This window comes from Eubalaena glacialis, chromosome 6 (assembly GCF_028564815.1).
Source record: "Eubalaena glacialis isolate mEubGla1 chromosome 6, mEubGla1.1.hap2.+ XY, whole genome shotgun sequence".
NCBI classification, from domain to species: Eukaryota; Metazoa; Chordata; class Mammalia; order Artiodactyla; family Balaenidae; genus Eubalaena; species Eubalaena glacialis.
The window spans coordinates 122722627-122745356 of NC_083721.1; the positions used below are offsets into that span (position 1 = coordinate 122722627).

General features: G+C 37.0%; 1 protein-coding gene across 3 annotated transcripts in view; it reads left to right on the top strand.

The window, feature by feature from the left end:
- The first annotated feature begins 1731 nt into the window (after nucleotides 1–1731).
- The window catches only part of LOC133093647 (phospholipid scramblase 4-like), a 40794-nt gene continuing 19795 nt past the window's right edge, over nucleotides 1732–22730 (top strand). For 2 of the 3 annotated variants that reach the window (XM_061193577.1, XM_061193579.1), the window contains exon 1: nucleotides 1732–1868. The gene's annotated coding sequence lies outside the window, so the exon portion shown is untranslated. The remainder of the gene's footprint in view (nucleotides 1869–22730) is intronic. The other variant, XM_061193578.1, reaches the window with a different exon arrangement.

Below are 22730 nucleotides of genomic sequence, written 5' to 3' on the forward strand. Positions count from 1 at the left end.
TGAGAGAATTTATCTCTAGCTGTTCTGCACTATAAGAAATGCTAAAGGAAATTCCCCAGCCTGAAGGGAAAATTCCCCTCTTTAACTACAAGAAAAAATGAAGAGCAGATAACTGTGTATTTGTGGGTAAATATAAAAACTATTTTTCATCTCCTAATAGCTGTAAAGACAACTGATTGCTTTAGCAAAACATAACATTTAATTATGTGGTCTATAATTTGTGTGCATGTAAAACATGATAGCAATGACATCTAGGATTGAGGTACCAAAAAGTGCTTTGCAAACTTCCTAATTTCACGTGAAGAGGTACAATATTAACTCTAAGAAGATTGTGGTAATGTAGGAAAAACCAATAAAAAGAAAATAATACTAAGAGATGTAGCTAAGGAGCAACAGGGCAAAGAAAGTAGGATTAGTACAAAAAACAGTAAATTTTTCATCCCCTGAAGGATTTGAGTTGGAACATCACCAGATCAGGAATTTCATAAAGACACAGGTTTGATCATTATTCTTCCCCTCAAAACTTGGGATTTGGGGCATATGAAATACTTTCAATCGTTTCTTTATCCCTCCCCAAAGCAATATGTTTCACAAGCCATGTTTTGCTCCTGAATTATTGGGGATCATTCATGTGATCATTTTGGATGTTTGCATTCATAAACTCAATCTCTGAATCACTCTCATGAATTTAAAACAAAGCTAATAAATAGTATCATATTTAGCTGTACTTTTGGCACTACTTCGTTTTATGCTTTCAGTATAACATTATTTCAGTATTTGGGTAATGTCCCATGCAATTACTACTGAGAAATGTAATATGAATTTTAAAAATCTATTTCACACACACACAGTAGCAGATAGCATTCATAAGGGGAAAATGTAAAATTCCAGAACTCCACTCCCATACGCCTTCCCCTAACCAAACTTCTCCCATAGTGGGGCACTGCCAAGTACTCTTCAGAACTTAATCTAATTTACTTCTGTCCAGTTCTGATTCTTTATAAGGTCAGAGATATCTAGATTCCCTCAGTTCCTGTCAGTGGGTTGTGTTCCTTCCCATGGACCACAGATCTAAACTTCATTAGTTTGAAACCAATACTTGTGCCTAACAACAGTAATTAACAAATGCCATTTTTCTCTCAGAAAACATAGGCGACCCAGCTCCCCCACTCCTCTTTTCTGGCACCCCTTCCTCCCTCCCTCCCTCCAACATCAAACTGGCCTCCTCCAATCCAGTGGAAAGGAAAACAAATGCCTGGGCCCCGCGCCTGTTTCCAGCCCGCATTGCATCGCCAAGGCCAATTCTCCAAGCCAAGGGTCTGGGGGGTGGGACAGACGCAAATTAACAGGGCTCTTACGAAAGGCTGGTTTCTTCTTTTCCTTTATGGGCTCTTTAATCTCTGCCACGAAGCCCTGCCTCATAGGCTCTAGAAAGTGCCTTTAGGATTAGAGGCAACCGTCGACTTGCTTTTATCTTTTTCTTCACCTCACATGTGAGCGGTGACAACTAGTTTTCCCTCTTTTCCTGTCTCCTGTGCATTTTTACTGGAAAGCGGGCTTCAGCGGCGGCCCGAGCCTCCAGGGGCAGCAGACCCTCGGCGGCGGAGCTCCCAGCGCGGGGGCGGGGCGGGGCGGGGAGACGGCGCCCCGGGGAGGGTCCCCGCCCGCGGGACCACGCCCCCGACCCCCTCCCCATCCCCCGCGGGGCTCTGTGTGGTTTTTCATTTCAAAATCCTCCTCTTCCTTCTCCATTTCCCCGCCCCGCCCCGCCCCGCCCCGCCCCGCCCCGCCCCTTTCTCTGTCCTCCCTGGATAAACTCAGACCCCAGGCCTGGCGTCGCGGGTGCCGAGCGGACGGCGGGCCGGGAGGTGAGTGGGGCCGGGCGGGCGGAGAGTCGGGTCGCGGGCGCCTCGAGGAGAGGCCCGAGGCCGGCGGACGCGGGGGCACGCGGTGTCCTTGGCTGGCTGCCCCCCGGACCGCCGCGCCCCGCGCCGCATCCCCAGGTGGTTTCCGAAGTTTCGGGGAGCTCGGCGCATGTCTGCCAGGTGGACGCGTGGGCCTGGCTGGCAGCGAGCCGTCTCCGGCGCTGGGTGAGGGGAGGGAGCCCCCTGGATCTGAAGTCGGCAGTCGTGGCCCGGGGACGGAGGCTGTGTTGGGGAGAGCGTTCCGGCCGCGGAGAAGCGCGCCCCGGAGAGCGGGCTGCGCTGCCCGGCCGCGCTGCGCCCCTTTCCCGCGTCTCCTGCCCCGGACGCGGCTCCGCTGGCGTCTCTGGCGGGCGCTCGCTCCGCGCAGCTTTGCGGACCCGGGCCTGGCCGACTCGCAGGTAAAAGGGTTTGCAGCCACTTCTTGACGTGCTTTGCTGGCAGAGAGACGGGGGTTACAGGAGAAAACCCAACTCTCGCTTTGGCATTCAGGCAGACTTGGGGTGCGGGTGGTAATTTATTTCGGCGTACAGTTGCTTTGTTTCTATAAAATAAAACGTTTATGTTTCAAGACTTAGAATTGTCTTTCATTTGTTTTCTGGTCTTAGGACCTACAATTTAGTTGAGTTTTTACTTTGTTCGTATCTAGTGTGTTATCTACCCAAACTAGTACAGAGATGAAGATATTATGCACTAAGGTCGATTTCCCACCTACTTAAAAGGGTAAAGCTTTAATATTTTATATTGGGTGTTACTACATTACGAGTAGGATACCCTCCATCTATCTATCTCGCTATCACGGTAAATCTTGGAACGCTAGCATCACTTCCAGGAAATTTGGAAAAGCCAAGAATGCTCATTATCATACTTTATGACGTTGTTGAGTTGTATAGGCCAGTAAGGTAGGCAGGAGGACGCGTTAACAGTTATCAATAGATGTTATATGTATAAACTGGAAAATAGAACAAAATAAACCATTTCGTTTGGCATGAAATAACTTGAAAAACGTATTTTAAAAAAAACATAAATCTCTAGGGACATAGATGAAAATATACTATATATGAGAATGTATAGATAAAAATACAATGAAATACATAGCATTCTTCTAGACAAAGGTATCATTTCTCTAAAACAACATATAAATTAAACAGAATCCTATCCGAATTTTTTTTTGATTGTTTTTAAAGCAACTGTTTAGTTCAAGTGGAAAAACAACTACTTGCCAGGAAGATTTCAATTCAAAGAAAAATGTACATATGTATACGTATATACGGGGATTTTGCTGTATAATAAAAGGTCTTATAAAGCTGTAGTGATTAAAAGGCCACTAGGGAATAGATCTACTACCAGACAAATCAAAGAAACTGAAGAGACATTTAAGAATAAAAGGAAAGCTGACATTTGATAAGCATACATTTAAAATAGGGAATGGAGAATAAATAACATTTAATCCATCATGTATGGACAATCAGGTGTTTATTTGGGAAACCTAATAATAAAACTTGAAATTTCCCTCACTCTTAACATACAAATGAAATCTAGATGATTTACTAATTTAAGTCGAAATATATGAAACCTAAAAAAGAAGAAAAGCTGAATGAATGTTTGTGAGTGTAGCATGTGGGAAAGCATTTTTGAGGTTGATAGAAAAACCTAAAGCCTATGTAGCGACATGATTCTTAACATTTGCATGCAAGAAAAACAAAACAAAACAGATACAAATGGAAATTGTTAACAGAAAAAGAGCTAATTTTCTAATATGCCTAGAACTCTCATTAAGGACTTTTAAGATCAACAGTCCAATTTGAGAATAAAAAAGTGTCAATTCAAAGTAAGAGAAACACAAATGATAAGGGGAATGAAGACTCTCAGCCACATTAATTATCAGAAAAATGCGATTAAAGTAAGACCATTTTTGCCTGTTTTACTGATTTTGAAAATGTGATAATGCTCAGTTTTGTTGATAGTGTGGTGAGAGGAATATACTATTAACAAACTCTTAGTGGAAATGTATTGGTAAAACTTTTTTATGGTGATAACTTAAAAATTTTAATATTCATTCACTTATTGGAATTCATCGTGCTCCTAAGTGTGCAAATAAAAATCTGTGTCAAAGATGGTCACAGTAGGATTGTTTGTAATAGAAAACTTGGGAATAGTTTTGTAACCATTGATTGGAATTTGGTTACATAATTAATTGTACATTTACAGTGGAATAATAATAGTTTAAAACATTTGATAGTTCTAAATGTTCTAAAGTGGAAATATATCCAAAGTATATTATAAATTGAAACGAAAACAAACAGAAACAAAAAACAAGTTGAACCACAGTATGTATAAATGTTTATGTATGTGGGTGTGTATATATACATATATTTATATGTATATATGTGTATTTGCTTTATTGTGGTCTGGAACTGAACATGCAATAGCTCTGAGGTATGCATATATTATTATGTATATTCATGTTTTGTTCTATAAATATATACATGTTTGTAAATAAAAAGTGATGTTTTTATAATAGGAAAAATAAAATAATAAATAGTAAAGATCTTGAGATTGTAATTAATAATTTAGGTATATAATTCCTTTCTGGATATATTAGTTATCATTCAGTGTAGAAGAAATATATTTTCTTTCACAGAGCTTTTCATACTGTTCACTTCATTTACTTTCTCTTTGAATGTTCTCTTTCAGGTTCTTTCTTTGAAAATCCCTTCCTTTATCTACTTCCTTAGTATTGATTGCTATGATGTTTCCTATAGGCACACAATTGAAAAGTTTTGCTTGAGGGATTTCACAGCCTGTTAACTTTTTTAAAAACAGAAAATACAGTAGTTTTTATACTCTTTATATATTTCAGTAACATTATCCTAAAATCACTTTTATAGTACTCATTCTTCAGGATGAGAGAGATGCTGTCCTTCAAAAAGTTTGTAAGAGTATATTTCTCTCATCACATTATCAACAATACTGAGTATTATCACATTTTCAAAATCAGTAAAACAGGCAAAAATTAGACTACAAAAAAAATCAAAAAGAATGCATGGCAAAAATGTAAACATTCATGACAAATTTGAGAAAAAATTCTTAACATAAAATAAAGTTGTAATACTATTCATTTAAACAACATGAAAGGAAATTTTTTTTTTATACAGCAGGTTCTTATTAGTCATCCATTTTATACACATCAGTGTATACATGTCAGTCCCAATCTCCCAATTCATCACACCACCATTCCCCTCCCCTGCGCCGCTTTCCCCCCTTGGTGTCCATACGTTTGTTCTCTACATCTGTGTCTCAACTTCTGCCCTGCAAACCGGTTCATCTGTACCATTTTTCTAGGTTCCACATATATGCGTTAATATACGATTTTGTTTTTCTCTTTCTGACTTACTTCACTCTGTATGACAGTCTCTAGAACCAGCCACGTCTCTACAAATGACCCAGTTTTGTTCCTTTTTATGGCTGAGTAATATTCTATTGTATATAAGTACCACATCTTCTTTATCCATTCGTCTGTCGATGGGCATTTAGGTTGCTTCCATGACCTGGCTATTGTAAATAGTGCTGAAGTGAACATTGGGGTGCATGTGTCTTTTTGAATTATGGTTTTCTCCGGGTATATGCCCAGTAGTGGGATTGCTGGATCATATGGTAATTCTATTTTTAGTTGTTTAAGGAACCTCCATACTGTTCTCCATAGTGGCTGTATCAATTTACATTCCCACCAACAGTGCAAGAGGGTTCCCTTTTCTCCACACCCTCTCCAGCATTTGTTGTTTGTAGATTTTCTGATGATGCCCATTCTAACTGGTGTGAGGTGATACCTCATTGTAGTTTTGATTTGCATTTCTCTAATAATTAGTGGTGTTGAGCAGCTTGAAATGAAACTTTTAAAAAAACCTAGCAAACAGAAAAATGGGCACATGGCAAACAGGCAGTTCACAGAAATGGAGCTGAAAATGACTTTTAAGCAAAGACTAAAAACTGCTCAAGATATGGAAAATAAAACTGAAATGTTTTCACCTTTCAGATTGACAATGACAAAATTTTGATAAAACATAGTGTTAGGAATGTAACACGTTTTTGTCTGGTATGTGAGTTGATTCAGATTCTTGGCAAAGAGTTTGACAATATATGTCAAAATAAAAATGTTCAAAACTTTTATCCAGCAATTCTACTTCCGGGGATTCAGTACACTGGTGCACAAAATATGTAAATTTATTTCAGCATTGTTTGTAATGGCATACATTTGGGAACAATTTAAATTTTCATCAAGCAGCCAGTTGAACTGTGGTGCAGCCTTTAAAAATAATAAGGTTATCTGAACTGAAATGTAATCAACATCAAAGAATTTTAATAAATGAAAAAACAAGATACAAAACAGTATATAGGAAACTGCCATTTGTATTAAAAGGCATATATATTAGTTTGTGTTTGCTTAGAAAACCTCTTGGAGGACACAAAAAAATCTAGTATCTGTGGCTGCCTTTTGAGAAGGAAAATAGGGATCTAGGTAGGAAGGATCCTTTTTGTGATATAAATATATGTACTTTTGCAGATAACACATTTTAAAATGGCTGTTTTTATACATGTAAGGTTTATCAAAATGATTTAATTGTAGGTCACCTGACGTCCTGTTTTGTTACAGTTTTTAATGCTAGAAGACTAGCCAGAAAATGACACAATAATGCATTATCTGGCAATCGTTTAGATATCATGATTGTCATGGTAATGTTTCCTAAAATGTGTTATATAAACATCATGATTATATTATTCGTCTGGAATTTTTTGTACTCCAGGTAACAAAAACATGCCTCCTCTGAAAGCTAAAATGGAGAGACCTGATTTTCTCTTTAAAAAAATTAAGCTAATACGTTTAATAAAAGTTATCTATCAACTGTGACTATCAGTTTGCTCCCATTTAATCTAATTCATTCGTTTTTAAATAAAGCTGAATAACGAACCTCCTGCTAAAAAAGAGGAAATGTCCTACCATAGACCTTTTGTTTGGAAGGAACCATGGTGTGACTAAAATAAGAAAAATGTTTGTATAAATTATAAAAACAGAATATAAATTGATTAGATTTTGCCAACATTTTCATTTGTTCATAGTGAAAATTAGTCACCGTTTCTCTCAAGTTTCTTGTAGGATTAATTTCATGCAAATCTATAATTAAATATATAGTCCATGTATTGTTCTAATGAAAGATTCCATGTGTCTCTGGGTTACTTCTACTGCATGTTTTATTCCAAAGTAACAGAGCTAAATATATCTTGTTAGTGCAGGCCTCTGTAATTGCTTTTTGAGTAGGATAGTTTCTTAATTCCAGCCCATGTAACAGCAACCTATTAAGTTGCCAAGGTGTGGAACAGGAATGACAGAATCCTTCACAATCATCAGACTTTAATCCATTCATACTGAGCCCACTCAACTATCTAGTTCCCTGGTGACTAGGAAACCCATAAAACTAACACAATACACCACAGGAGCCAAGATTTTGGCTTCAAGTCTGTAAAGAGAATTGTGCTTGGAAGGGTGTGTAAAGTTTTCATCTTTTATGAACCTCAGGTCTTTTTAGTTAAATTCACTATAAGAGTCTAGATTGTCAGTTCTATTTCTATTATTTTTTTCATTTCAGATTATAAAATCTATTATACATTTCTTATAGAAAATTTGAAAAGGAAATATTATTTATACTTTAGCATATTCTCTAGATTTTAAATACTTTTAAAAATAAAACTTTCCATATTATAATTATGCAGATTATTGTAAGCATTTTAATTATTTTTACAAAATTATTGTGACCATATTTTTAAAGGAATATGATTTTATAACGTTTCACTATAATGTGTTTTCTTAACTACTGAGCTAGATATTTATGTAGTTTACAGTTACTACTGTTTCATTCTGTACTCCTACGAGAATGAGAATGTATCACTTAAAACAAAAATCTTACAACATATTTTGGATTTCTCTCGAACTTTAGAGGAAGTTTACCTTGGTTTACAAATGAGGTTTGAGGAAAAAATTTAGGTAGGTATTATATTAGTAAATTGAAGGTTTAATTGAATTTATTAAGATAAGTTTCTTTTATAAGTCAGAAGGAGAAAAACAAATACCATATGCTAACGCATATATATGGAATCTATAAAAATGGTACCAATGGACCTAGTGGCAGGGCAGGAATAAAGACACAGATGCAGAGAACAGACTTGAGGACACAGCAGGGGAGGGGAAGCTGGGACAAAGTGAGAGAGTAGCACTGACATATATACACTACCAAATGTAAAATAGATAGCTAGCTAGTGGGAAGCTGCTGCATAGCACAGGGAGATCAGCTCAATGCTTTGTGACGACCTAGAGGGGTGGGATAGGGAGGGTGGGAGGGAGGAGATATGGGGATATATGTATACATAGAGCTGATTCACTTTGTTATACAGCAGAAACTAACACAACACTGTAAAGCAATTATACTCCAATAAAGATGCAAAAAAAAAAAAAAAAAGAGGTGATTCTTTTAGAAGATGGCTTTTTTTTGAGTGAGGAATGGATGTTATCCGAAGCTGGGCGTGTGTTGGGGGGGTGAGGGGTATGTCAGAATTGCTTGGAAAATGGTTTCGAACCTCATAAACTTTGTGAAGGAAGTTCTCTAGCCTAGTGGTTCTCAGAGTGAACTAGCGGCGTGAGCCTCACCTGGTCTGCTGTGCGCTAAGTCCTATTTGGAGTAGTTCTAGATTTCTTTTATACAGCTACCCGCCTCCTCCTTGAGAATCATCATATTTGCTTGCTGAGCTGTAGGATTTTTGTGCAGGAAGGAACTTTGGAAATCAATTTGTTCAAACTTTTATACAAGTATACTTAACGTACACGTGTCTGGGTGTGTTCTGTATGTGACTGAAGCTGTCTATGAAACATATGCATAGTTTTTCTTCAGTGTCAACGTGATGAAAATTTCATAATTTTTACACTCATGAGAACAAACTGAACCATATTATTTAGTAATATATGTAGCAAATTGACTTTCTTAAATATTCTTGGTAAGAGTGGAGTGTTGAAGACATAGCTACACTCATTTTGGAAGTGGTAACATCAAATGATGAGCTAATATTTGGAAAATCCTTGTAGGAATGTTGCATATCCTATTAATCATCCTTTTGCAAATTTCTGCTATGCTAAGTACCCTTGAATAGTACTGTAACAGAAAATTTTTAAAAGACACCTGATTTAATGAGATTAGAAATGAATTACAGGGAAAAAAGCGTGAAAAGCACAAACACATGGAAGCTAAACAATACATTACTAAATAACCAAGAGATCACTGAAGAAATCAAAGAGGAAATCAAAAAATACCTAGAGACAAATGACAATGAAAACACGACAATCCAAAACCTATGGGATGCAGCAAAAGCAGTTCTAAGAGGGAAGTTTATAGCTATACAAGCCTACCTAAAGAAACAAGAAAAATCTCAAGTAAACAATCTAACCTTACACCTAAAGGAACTAGAGAAAGAAGAACAAACAAAACCCAAAGTTAGCAGAAGGAAAGAAATCATAAAGATCAGAGTGGAAATAAATGAAATAGAAACAAAGAAAACAATAGCAAAGATCAATAAAACTAAAAGCTGGTTCTTTGAGAAGATAAACAAAATTGATAAGCCATTAGCCAGACTCATCAAGAAAAAGGGAGAGGACTCAAATCAATAAAATCAGAAATGAAAAAGGAGAAGTTACAACAGACACCGCAGAAATACAAAGCATCCTAAGAGACTACCACAAGCAACTTTATGCCAATAAAATGGACAACCTGGAAGAAATGGACAAATTCTTAGAAAGGTATAACCTTCCAAGACTGAACCAGGAAGAAACAGAAAATATGAACAGACCAATCACAAGTAATGAAATTGAAACTGTGATTAAAAATCTTCCAACAAACAAAAGTCCAGGACCAGATGGCTTCACAGGTGAATTCTATCAAACATTTAGAGAAGAGCTAACACCTATCCTTCTCAAACTCTTCCAAAAAATTGCAGAGGAAGGAACACTCCCAAACTCATTCTATGAGGCCACCATCACCCTGATACCAAAACCAGACAAAGACACTACAAAAAAAGAAAATTACAGACCAATATCACTGATGAATATAGATGCAAAAATCCTCAACAAAATACTAGCAAACAGAATCCAACAACACATTAAAAGGATCATACACCACAATCAAGTGGGATTTATCCCAGGGATGCAAGGATTCTTCAATATACGCAAATCAATCAATGTGATACACCATATTAACAAATTGAAGAATAAAAACCATATGATCATCTCAATAGATGCAGAAAAAGCTTTTGACAAAATTCAACACCCATTTATGATAAAAACTCTCCAGAAAGTGGGCATAGAGGGAACCTACCTCAACATAATAAAGGCCATATATGACAAACCCACAGCAAACATCATTCTCAATGGTGAAAAACTGAAAGCATTTCCTCTAAGATCAGGAACGAGACAAGGATGTCCACTCTCACCACTATTATGCAACATAGTTCTGGAAGTCCTAGCCATGGCAATCAGAGAAGAAAAAGAAATAAAAGGAATACAAATTGGAAAACAAGAAGTAAAACTGTCACTGTTTGCAGATGACATGATACTATACATAGAGAATCCTAAAACTGCCACCAGAAAACTGCTAGAGCTAATTAATGAATATGGTAAAGTTGCAGGATACAAAATTAATGCACAGAAATCTCTTGCATTCCTATACACTAATGATGAAAAATCTGAAAGAGAAATTATGGAAACACTCCCATTTACCACTGCAACAAAAAGAATAAAATACCTAGGTATAAACCTACCTAGGAAGACAAAAGACCTGTATGCAGAAAACTATAAGACACTGATGAAAGAAATTAAAGATGATACCAACAGATGGAGAGATATACCATGTTCTTGGATTGGAAGAATCAACATTGTGAAAATGACTCTACTACCCAAAGCAATCTACAGATTCAATGCAATCCCTATCAAATTACCAATGGCATTTTTTACGGAGCTAGAACAAATCATCTTAAAATTTGTATGGAGACACAAAAGACCCCGAATAGCCAAAGCAATCTTGAGGGAAAAAAACGGAGCTGGAGGAATCAGACTCCCTGACTTCAGACTATACTACAAAGCTACAGTAATCAAGACAATATGGTACTGGCACAAAAACAGAAACATAGATCAATGGAACAAGATAGAAAGCCCAGAGGTAAACCCACGCACCTATGGTCAACTAATCTATGACAAAGGAAGCAAAGATATACAATGGAGAAAAGACAGTCTCTTCAATAAGTGGTGCTGGGAAAACTGGACAGCTACATGTAAAAGAATGAAATTAGAATACTCCCTAACACCATACACAAAAATAAACTCAAAATGGATTAGAGACCTAAATGTAAGACCGGACACTATAAAACTCTTAGAGGAAAACATAGGAAGAACACTCTTTGACATAAATCACAGCAAGATCTTTTTTGATCCATCTCCTAGAGTAATGGAAATAAAAACAAAAATAAACAAATGGGACCTAATGAAACTTCAAAGCTTTTGCACAGCAAAGGAAACCATAAACAAGACGAAAAGACAACCCTCAGAATGGGAGAAAATATTTGCAAACGAATCAACGGACAAAGGATTAATCTCCAAAATATATAAACAGCTCATTCAGCTCAATATTAAAGAAAGAAACACCCCAATCCAAAAATGGGCAGAAGACCTAAATAGACATTTCTCCAAAGAAGACATACAGACGGCCACGAAGCACATGAATAGATGCTCAACATCACTAATTATTAGAGAAATGCAAATCAAAACTACAATGAGGTATCACCTCACACCAGTTAGAATGGGCATCATCAGAAAATCTACAAACAACAAATGCTGGAGAGGGTGTGGAGAAAAGGGAACCCTCTTGCACTGTTGGTGGGAATGTAAATTGATACAGCCACTATGGAGAACAGTATGGAGGTTCCTTAAGAAACTAAAAATAGAACTACCATACGACCCAGCAATCCCACTACTGGGCATATACCCAGAGAAAACCATAATTCAAAAAGACACATGCACCCGAATGTTCATTGCAGCACTATTTACAATAGCCAGGTCATGGAAGCAACCTAAATGCCCATGGACAGACGAATGGATAAAGAAGATGTGGTACATATATACAATGGAATATTACTCAGCCATAAAAAGGAACGAAATTGAGTCATTTGTTGAGACGTGGATGGATCTAGAGACTGTCATACAGAGTGAAGTAAGTCAGAAAGAGAAAAACAAATATTGTATATTAACGCATGTATGTGGAACCTAGAAAAATGGTACAGATGAGCCGGTTTGCAGGGCAGAAGTTGAGACACAGATGTAGAGAACAGACATATGGACACCAAGGGGGGAAAACTGCGGTGGGGTGGGGATGGTGGTGTGCTGAATTCGGCGATTGGGATTGACATGTATACACTGATGTGTAAAAAATTGATGACTAATAAGAACATGCAGTATAAAAAAACAAACAAAACAACTAATACTAAACTTTCATTGGGTTATTTGTATGGAAATATGTTAATATAAATGTTTCAGAACATGAAATTACATGAAATTTCTAAAAATCTTATATGTTCTGGTATAATGTTATAAGTCATAATCCTAGTTATTACTTTAAAATGTATATCTCAGAAATAACTAATTTTCTTGTCAACTGCATTATTATCAAATCTTTAACCGTGGTCATTTTTAAGTCTTTTGTCGTTTACAGACAGTTCTGGGTGTACTCTGATGCTTTTGCAAATATGTTCCTATAAAAGGGTTTCATCTTCAAGAAATTCATGGAAAAGACTCTGACAAGTACAGGTTTCTGGTAACTAACTGTACTGCTGAACTGAATGAATAAGCATTTTCAGAACTCTAATGAAAAACTGATGAACTCATAAAAGTGCTAACAAAAGATCAAGATGAAAAAAAAAATTAATTACATGGAACTGAGTGAACTGATGAGGATGAGTATAATTTTTGTGACTTTCTGTTTGAATTAAAAAAAAAAAAGTCCCACAAGGACTCAGAGGCAAAGAATATACAAATCAATTTTCACTGCAAAGTAAAGGAGCTGTTACAGTGGAGGATTACTGGACTGAATGTCAATATTATGACATAGTATGAGTGTGTTTCATGTTTGGTAATTGCAATCATTGTTGCTTTTGTTGTGGTCATCCATGTACAATGCTTGGTGTCAGTCTATTTATCTCTTGTAAAAATAAAATACAGTGTGTGTGTGTGAAAAAAAAAAGAAAAAAAGAAAAGACACCTGATTTAATGTCATAATCTAAAAAATATTTATTTATTAAAAAAAATCTTTAGCAACTTGATCCAATTTAAAAATCTATACGAAATACCCCCTTTAGATTTGGCTACAAAAGATGTTAATTTTTATTTTAAATTTATTGTCTCAGTTGTTTTTGAATTGTTTTAATGTTGGACATTTATTTACTTATAAAAGTTTTCAAAGAAGTTTTCTCAATAGAAAAGAAGTAAAACATCTGAAAATTTGATCATGTTCCTGATTTTTGGAATCATTTTCTTAGTTCTTTATAATAGGTACATAAATATATGTTTCAGTACTTGAATAATTAAATATGCACAGTAGAAGAAATATTTAATTCCTTTACTTAAAAACTGTATTTTCTTCCCCAACATGAGGGAATGGAGAAAATGAGAAAATATTGGGGAATTCTGCAACTCTTTCTGAGCTGCAGGGATTCCCCTTTCCCTCTGCTTAAGCCAGGACCAGAGGGCTTCTCCTGATCTCTCTGCATCTGGCACTTGCTACTGTGTGTCAGGCTGCCTTGAAATAGTATCATGCTAGAGATACCAGAGAAAAATTAGGAAACTGATTCTGGTTTGATAGTGTATCCCATTCTGGACTTCTTCTCCCATGCTCTTGCTACTGTTTAATTTTCAGGACCTTCAAATGCCCAATCATTTTTTCTACATTAATTGCATTCAGTTGTGTAGATTTACTGAATCTGACTGAGAACTGGAACATGTGACCTCTTATGAATTTTTTTTCCTCCTGGTTCATGGATAATTTCTCTCCCAATTATACACATATTTCAAAAATCTTACAAAAGGGAAGTTGAAAGGGAGTTCAGTAGAAAAGCCTATTCTCATTTTAGAGGGTAGAGTACAGTAATAGTAGTGGGAAGAGCTGGAGAGGGCAGCAAGGTGCAGAAAGTAATTTTCAGTGGCATTTAGAATACTAACCTGGCCTCTGATGATGGTGTTTTGAACTACTCTTTCCCCAGTTTATAGAACTGTGACCTTGAATAGATTATTTAAACTCTGTGGGCTTCTGTTTCCTTACCTGTGTAATGAAAATTGTAATATCCACCTCAATCAACATATACAAAGTTCCTGGAACCTCATAGATAATTAATAATTGATATCTAAAACTGAAATCCAATGACAGTGTTTTATGTATATTATATCAGTTCATTTGAAGAATTAATTCATTAATTAATCAGTAGGTAACTCCTCAGCTGTTTATAGCTAACTACTCCTTTAAAAAATACTTTAAATCTTTTCTAAAAAAATATTAAAAATTTTCACTTAAAAAGTCCCATTTTCGGGACTTCCCTGGTGGCGCAGTGGTTAAGAATCTGCCTGCCAGTGCAGGGGACACGGTTTCGAGCCCTGGTCTGGGAAGATCCCACATGCCGCAGAGCAACTAAGCCCATGCACCACAACTACTGATCCTGTGAGCCTAGAGCCCGTGCTCTGCAACAAGAGAAGCCACCGCAATGAGAAGCCCGTGCACCACAACGAAGAGCAGCCCCCGCTCGCCGCAACTAGAGAAAGCCCATGCGCAGCAACAAAGGCCCAATACAGCCAAAAATAAATTAAAAAATAAATTTATTTTAAAATAAATCAAAAAATAAATTTATTTTAAAATAAATCTTCTGTTTAGCCTCATCCAAGGTAGTTTTAAATTGAAGTGTAACAACAGTTATCTGCTTGAGAAGTTAGAAATATGACCGGTTTACCTATGCTTTCCAGCCCTGTGGTTTAGTATTATGTATTATATAATTATATGTATAAATAAAAGTATATAATATGTAAACAGTATTATATGTCATATACGTGTGTGTGATATTTACATATTTAGTAAATATAAATAATTTTTAACATAGTAATCTCTACATATGAGGTTGTAGAGATAGTATGTGGTCAAGAGAATTACATCTGCAATTTATATTATGAGCACAATAATGTAATACTATAGACAATGCAAAAGTGACAAAAATATACAAATTCAGGGCAACTATCTCCATGTGAATCAACTAACAGTCAAAACGCTTCTAAATAAAGGAAATTTACACAGAGAAACTGATGTGTAAAGTGCATAAATCCTGTAGTCCATCATGATCCAGAATCTGTAGGGAATTGTATTCAGAGAAAACAAAAATATACCCAGAGATGTGGAAGAATAATTCAAGCTTTTAGTGTAGATTTTCTTAAAGGGTGTAGCATAGGATTTTACACAGGAAAAAGCTTCATTTAAACAATACTTTTTGGATACCTACCATGTGCAGGCACTCTTCTATGTACTAGGAGTACAGGAGTAAAAAAATAAAAATCTTTCTTTAGGAAACTTACCTTCTAGTTGGGGGTTCCATAAAACTTAATCCGTGTTAAGGCTCTTCAAGACCTTTTACTTTTTATTGTGCCTGCTGCTAATTCTCTCTCTCTTCCTACTCTTGAAGTTTCTTTATGAGGAGGCTCACTCTCTGCTGCCCTCCTTCCTCTTCTCCACTCTCTCTCCACCGTATGGCACCCCCTCCAAGCCAGAAAGGGGTTTTCTTTTTACCCCAGTGGCTTTGTTGGGCCATAGTAGGATGGCAGAGACCCCAGCCACCTCTTTCATAAACATGATCTCCTTTTGGGCTAGTTTCTCAGGGACAAGGGTTGGGGAAACCCATGAAAAACATCTTCTTCCTGAACTCTGTTTGTGTCATGAGAAATCTTGCTGCAGAATTTTTTGTGAAATGAATTTTTCACCTACCTCATTACGCTTGCTAAAATACATAAACTGATTCAGTTTAAGATTTACAGCTAACGTTTTTATTATCCATGGTAACGTCACATATGAATTAGTTTATAATCCACAAAACTTTTGCTGAGCCACAGTAGAGAGATTAATATAAATGTATCACCATTACTGTAAAACCATTTCAAAAACCAGACCCACCCAATTATAAAATGAATTTCATATTCAAAGAGTAGCATATTTGAACTCGTTGTTTTTGCTTTTTGATTTTACCAAGTCTATCACCAGAATTGCTGTGCCTTACAAAGACAAAAAGTAGCTCATTAAATTGTACATACAGTTGACCCTTGAACAACACAGGTTTGAACAGTGAGGATCCACTTATACGCAGATTTTTTTTACTAAATAGGAACTGTAGTACCACATGATCTGAAGTTAGTTGAATCCACGGATGTGAACCAGGGATGAGAGGACCAACTGAAAAGTTATAGGTGGATCTTAGACTGCTGAGGGTCAGCACCCTTAACCCCCGTTGTTCAGGGTCAACTGTATTTTTCTATTTTCAACTCTCCCCTACCTCAAAGGCAAATATTGAAGAGTTCTGGTTTGGCCAAAAGGTAGGCAGCTGCACTGGGTGAAAGGAAGGCACAGGGAAACTGGATCACCAGTCAATGCTGCCAGAACTTCTTGCTAACTGTACAGCCTTGGAGAAGAGCCTTTTAATAACTTCTCTGTGCCTCAGTTTCCACCTCTATTATAGTATCTCTTCTATAAAGGTTTCTATGAAGTTAATATTTGTAAACTGCCTATGAAGATGTTTTAAAGTATTTTTGTTGAATACAAGTTAAAGATAGAAAGGGATCATCAATAATGGGAGATCTGATTTGATATATTGGCCACAAAAATAATAATCAGTTTTTGGACATCCAGTCTTTTTCATCCATCAATATAAAGCTAAGAAATGTAAAAAGAAAAGTGAGCAAAAGAACATGTAATACCTCTAGTGAATTTACTGCAAAAATCTAGTTAAACCCTAAATGCATAAGATTTGGGTGGGATCAGAGGCCATATTTCTGGATACCCCTGTCAAATCTGATTTGAACTAGTTTGTTCTTCAGCAGTGATTTCAAGGAGCCTACCCCTAAACATGTGTTAATTTAGAATTTCTCTCTTTCAAAAAATTAGTTACCTAGCTATTATAATATTCAATCCAGAATCCACAGGCAAGCTAAATTCGAAACACAATGTATCTGTTGCTTTTAAACCTCCAATTTGGGGGGCTGTTTCCCTAGGCAGCCATTAAATTTCCATTTGTCTTTATCTTGCTTCATTTGAAGAAATGAATAGAAGTTTTATATGTTTGAATTAGCAATAGGTATTTAAAGGGTCACTTATAAAAGGAAGAATCAACAATCCTTTTGAATATAAGTAAAAGTTCCTGAGTACCTACTATTCTGTAATACTTTTGCGTTAGTGATTCTTTAAAATCTATTAAGCCATCGTATCAGTTAAACTTTTCTTTCAAAAAGCACATTATTATTCTTAATATTTAAGGAATTAAGAATTATATTTAATAGCATGGTAATACAAAAGGAAATTTTCCTTAGCATATGGGAAAAGTTTAAAGGAAGATAATATTTAATATTGAGATGGTCACTCAGATATGATTTAGGTTTAAACTGAAGAAGTCTTGCTAGAAAGAAACTAGCAAAATGTTCCCTAAATTATAAGAAACATCCACCTATAGAACATGAATCCTTCTTAAATTGTTTTATCATAAGAGAATGGCAGAGGTATGTGCAAATATTTATGTAAATGGAAATTATATAACATCGTTCATAATACCAAAAAGGTGTAAACAGTAAAAATGGAATAGTCTGAATAAGTTAGAGTATAGTCATTGGTACGTTACATTTAAACAAATATATTTATTAGTTTCACAGTATATTTGAAATAAGTGGCAAAGAGATGATATCTTTAATTTAAATTTTCTGCTCATTTTAAAGTCTATTACTAAATAAATCCATTCATCTTAAAAATATAAGCAGACACTTAAGTTATGCTTTACTCATTTGTCTTTCATTTAGCTACAAATACAGAAAGCCCTCCAGCAGTGTCTCCATTTTCTTTTTCGTAGTTTTTCCAATTTGAAACTCCTTACAGACAATGCTCATAAAATCATATCTGCTAGAATTGTTACCGACCCAAGTCCTTGGACTCTTTAATCAATAGAAATTGATAAGAGGCCAGACAAGAAATTCAGGCAAGGCTTTACTGGGTCTCGTGCTGCAGCAGGAGGGAGCGAGAACAAGAAGCAGGTGGCCTTGCTCACTCCCTGAGGTAGTGGGTGAGCTGGTTCCTTAAATGGGGTGAGGGTAGGGACGGATCAGTTGGGCAGGAGGCGTAGCTTAGGTGGTCTTCCCACCCCTTTGGTGGTGCTGTGTGCAGGGACCATGCACAGACAGCACTCGGCTTTTACTCTCGGCACCTTGGAAATGGCAGTTGGTTTGTGGCCTTTTTGTATCTTATTGCTCATAATTGCCCCACTGTGCATGCGTGTCGTTATTTTCAGTCCCTTATAGTTTCTTTGTATTATGTTGCTCGAGGAGACGAGGATCCCAGGTCCCAGCCCATCTCTTGGTGTCAGCTTGGAACCCAGCATAAAGTCTTACACATAGATGCTCAGTAATACATGTTAAATGACTGGCAGCATTTTTTCTAATACTACATTTGAATACCCAAATAGGGGACTGTGGTAGATGCACTGGGGCTTTGCAAGAACTAGCTGTATTTCCCACCCCTGCTCAGGAGCTGAAGGAATTATATGAACAGGGACCTCTTGCTTTCTTTTCTCTCCTCTCACAGCTGAAGGCACTGGAAACAGGCAGAGCCCAAGGTTTGAGATTTCATATGCAGGTTTCCAAGCCTTGTGCCTAAAGAACGGCAAGATTCTCATGTGCCCAGAGTCTCTTGCCAAGAGACCAGGACAGATTCTAGTAAATACTCAACTGCAAAGAGCTGATCGTCATTTTCAGTTTTGTGATCGAATATCCATGGTATGGTTCAAGGACTTGCGGTTTTATTGAACTTCGCTAGTGTGTCACAATTTACAAAGGTGAAATTGAAGCATGAGCATATAACACAGCTGCAATGTTTGTTGCAGCAAGTGGTATCCGGGTAAATGCTCTCTTGCTGTGGGATGCCATTTAAGATACCAGGGCTGCCTTGCACAGCCGCAAACCACAGCTTCCCCAACCTCATGCTATCTCACCCATTTCTCCTTTCCCTCTTAATTACACTTCAGTTGGCTTAGATTCCCCTGTATGTAGCCTAAGCCTTGAAAATGCGAAGGCCTCTGCGATTGAGTTCTCTAGACCATGTGATGCTAACCTATTACGGAGACACAGCTCAGTTTTCTATCTGATTTCCTTTTGATAGAAAGCCAAAGTCGGTCTTTCTTCAACGTATGGCACTTTCTGGCCTTGCTGAGTGAATGAGAAATCTGAAACAATCCACTGAATGTTACGGGAAGATTAAGTTAGAACATTCACGACTGTACCAACTGGACATTATCCTGCCTTATATAACATTTGTTGATAAAACTATATTGTAAAATTTTTAAGAACGGCGAGAGAATTTAGAGTGGTGAAAAAAAAAAGAAACTAGTGGCTCAAAGGAGGGAGGACTAAACAAATTCTATGAGCACCTGCAGCTTGTTAGGCAATGTGTAGGTGTATTTTACTTTAAATTCATTGATATTAGTTACTTTAAAAAATTCTTAAAGATTTAAAATTTTTTCAAAATTGTTTTATTTTTTCAAGGTGTTTTCCAATCGCTTGAATCACATTTGAATGCTAATTTCTGCCTGGCATGGTTCAGAACTGTTATTTCTCTTTACACTATATCAGTCCAAACATGCCTGATCAAAAGGATCACCTGGGACTGTGTTAAAAGTACAGATTTCCAGGCCTGGACCCCAGAGGTATTATTTCACTTTTGGGGTCCAGAATTATGTATTTGTTTTCTTCAAGTTTTTTTTTTTTGTAATAAAAATATTCAAATCTCTGTCTTCACTTAGCTTCAGCAGTTGTTAACATTTGCCACTTTTGCACTATGCTGTACCATTTGCCACTCTAGATAGTTGGATGGATATATGGATGGATGGATGAATAGATGAATGGATAGATGGATAATTTGGCCCGTTTTTACTAAGGCACTCAATAATCTGTTCTAATTACTTTCCATCACAGTTATTTGACAGTTTGCAATCCCCAGGCTTGATGTAGAAAGGAACAACAGATATTTAGTTAGAAAGTTACACTAAACATATAACTGTCAGATGGTTCTTTTTTATTGTGAAACAATGTCATACATATAAATATGCAGATATAAACATACATGTGCTCTTTAAAAACTAGTAACAACCCATTGCCCCTGTTTCACCACCCTATTAGAACTAGAACATTAGCAGGAACTTCAAGCCCCTTGAGGGCCAGAGCTAAACACTTTACCCACATCACTTCTTTTCCACAGGTAACCATTTTCCTAAATTTTGTGTTATTAATTCCCTAATTTTATTCTTTAAAGTTTTCCCCATACATGTATCTGAAAAAAAGTGTCTTGTCTCATTTCCTGCTTTTGAACATTCTTAAATGGACTCATATGTGTTCTCCTATGACTGCCTTTTTTTTGTACAGTGTTGTAATTTCGAGATTCATCTCTGTTGATGGGTATGGCTGTACTTTGTTTTCACTACAGTATACTATTATATCATATAAATATACCAGAATATATTTATCCAGTGTACCATTGATGGGCACTGGAAATGTTTTTAGTTTCTTTTAGTATGAACAGTGTGTCAAGAACATTCTCGTATATAACCTGTGTGTACACATGCAGTCACTTGAGGGTACATTCCTAGGACTGTCCAGAATTTAAGGTTCTAGAAAGGTAGGGGCATTTTCCTAAACACCAGATATTACCATCATTAAAGGAATAGGACCAGTTCCTGGAACTCTTGGTTGGCCTGCAGTTGGGTCTGGATTTGTGGTGTGCTCCAGGGAACTGTTTTTACTTTTAAGACACGTAGTACGTTGTACAACTAACTCCAGCTCCAGAGAGGGAGAGGAAATGGTCCAAGACTGACGCAGGCTTGGCAGGAGGCTAGAATCTACATGCTGGCTTATGCCATGGTGACATTCGCTGGGTCAACTCAGTCTGTATTGACTACTCACTCATATAGTGTTCTAGTGCTTCTTTGGCATACCTACCCTGTATCGGTGATTTCTACCCTACTGGAGCAACACGAGTGACCACATTCTGTACTCTGATAAGCAGGACGACTCATTGGAAAGAACATGGACTGGGAATTTAGAAGTACTTGAGTTTAGCAGCGTTGGCCATTTACGTATTAGATGTTTTCGTTTGTTTTTTTCACTATTACATTGTTTTGTTTATTTACTTTTTTTTCAGTTTATTTATTTACTTATTTATTTATTTATTTTTGGCTGCGTTGGGTCTTTGTTGCTGTGCACGGGCTTTCTCTAGTTGCAGCGAGTGGGGGCTACTCTTCGTTGCGGTGCGCGGGCTTCTCATTGCGGTGGCTTCTCTTGTTGTGGAGCACGGGCTCTAGGAGCGCAGGCTCAGTAGTTGTGGCACACGGGCCCAGTTGCCCCGCGGCATGTGGGATCTTCCCGGACCAGGGATCGAACCCACGTCCCCCACCCTGGCAGGCGGATTCTTAACCACTGCACCACCAGGGAAGTCCCTGTTTATTTATTTATTTTTTTTAGTTTGTTTTTAATTTTTATTTTATATTGGAGTATAGGTGATTAACAATGTTGTGTTAGTTTCAGGTGTACAGCAGAGTGATTCAGTTATACATATACATGTGTCTATTCTTTTTCAAATTCTTTTCTCATTTAGGTTATTACAGAGTATTAAGCAGAGGTCCCTGTGCTGTACAGTAGGTCCTTGTTGGTTGTCTATTTTAAATATAGCAGTGTGTACATGTCAGTCCCAAACTTGCAATCTATCCCTTCCTCCACCCTTCCCCCCCTGGTAGCCATAAGTTCGTTCTCTATGTCTGTGAGTCTGTTTCTGTTTTGTAAATAAGTTCATTTGTGTCATTTTTTTTCAGATTCCACATATAAGCGATATCATATGATATTTGTCTTTCTCTGTCTGACCTACTTCACTTAGTATGATAGTCTCCAGGTCCATCCATGTTGCTGCAAATGACATTATTTCATTTTTTTTAATAGTTGAATAATATTCCATTGTATATATGTACCACATCTTCTTTATCCATTCATCTGTCGATGGACATTTAGACTGCTTCCATGTCTTGGCTATTGTAAACAGTGCTGCAGTGAACATTGGGGTGCATGTATCCTTTCGAACCATGTTTTTCTCCAGATATGTGCCCAGGAGTGGGATTGCTGGATCATATGGTAGTCATATGGTAGCTCTGTTTTTAGTTTTTTAAGGAACCTCCATACTGTTCTCCATAGTGGCTACACCAATTCACATTCCTACCAACAGTGTAGGAGGGTTCCCTTTTCTCCACACCCTTTTCAGCATTTATTGTTTGTAGACTTTTTGATGATGGCCATTCTGACTGGTGTGAGGTGATATCTCACTGTAGTTTTGATTTGCATTTCTCTAATAATTAGTGATGTTAAGCATCTTTTCATGTGCCACTTGGCCATCTGTATGTCTTCTT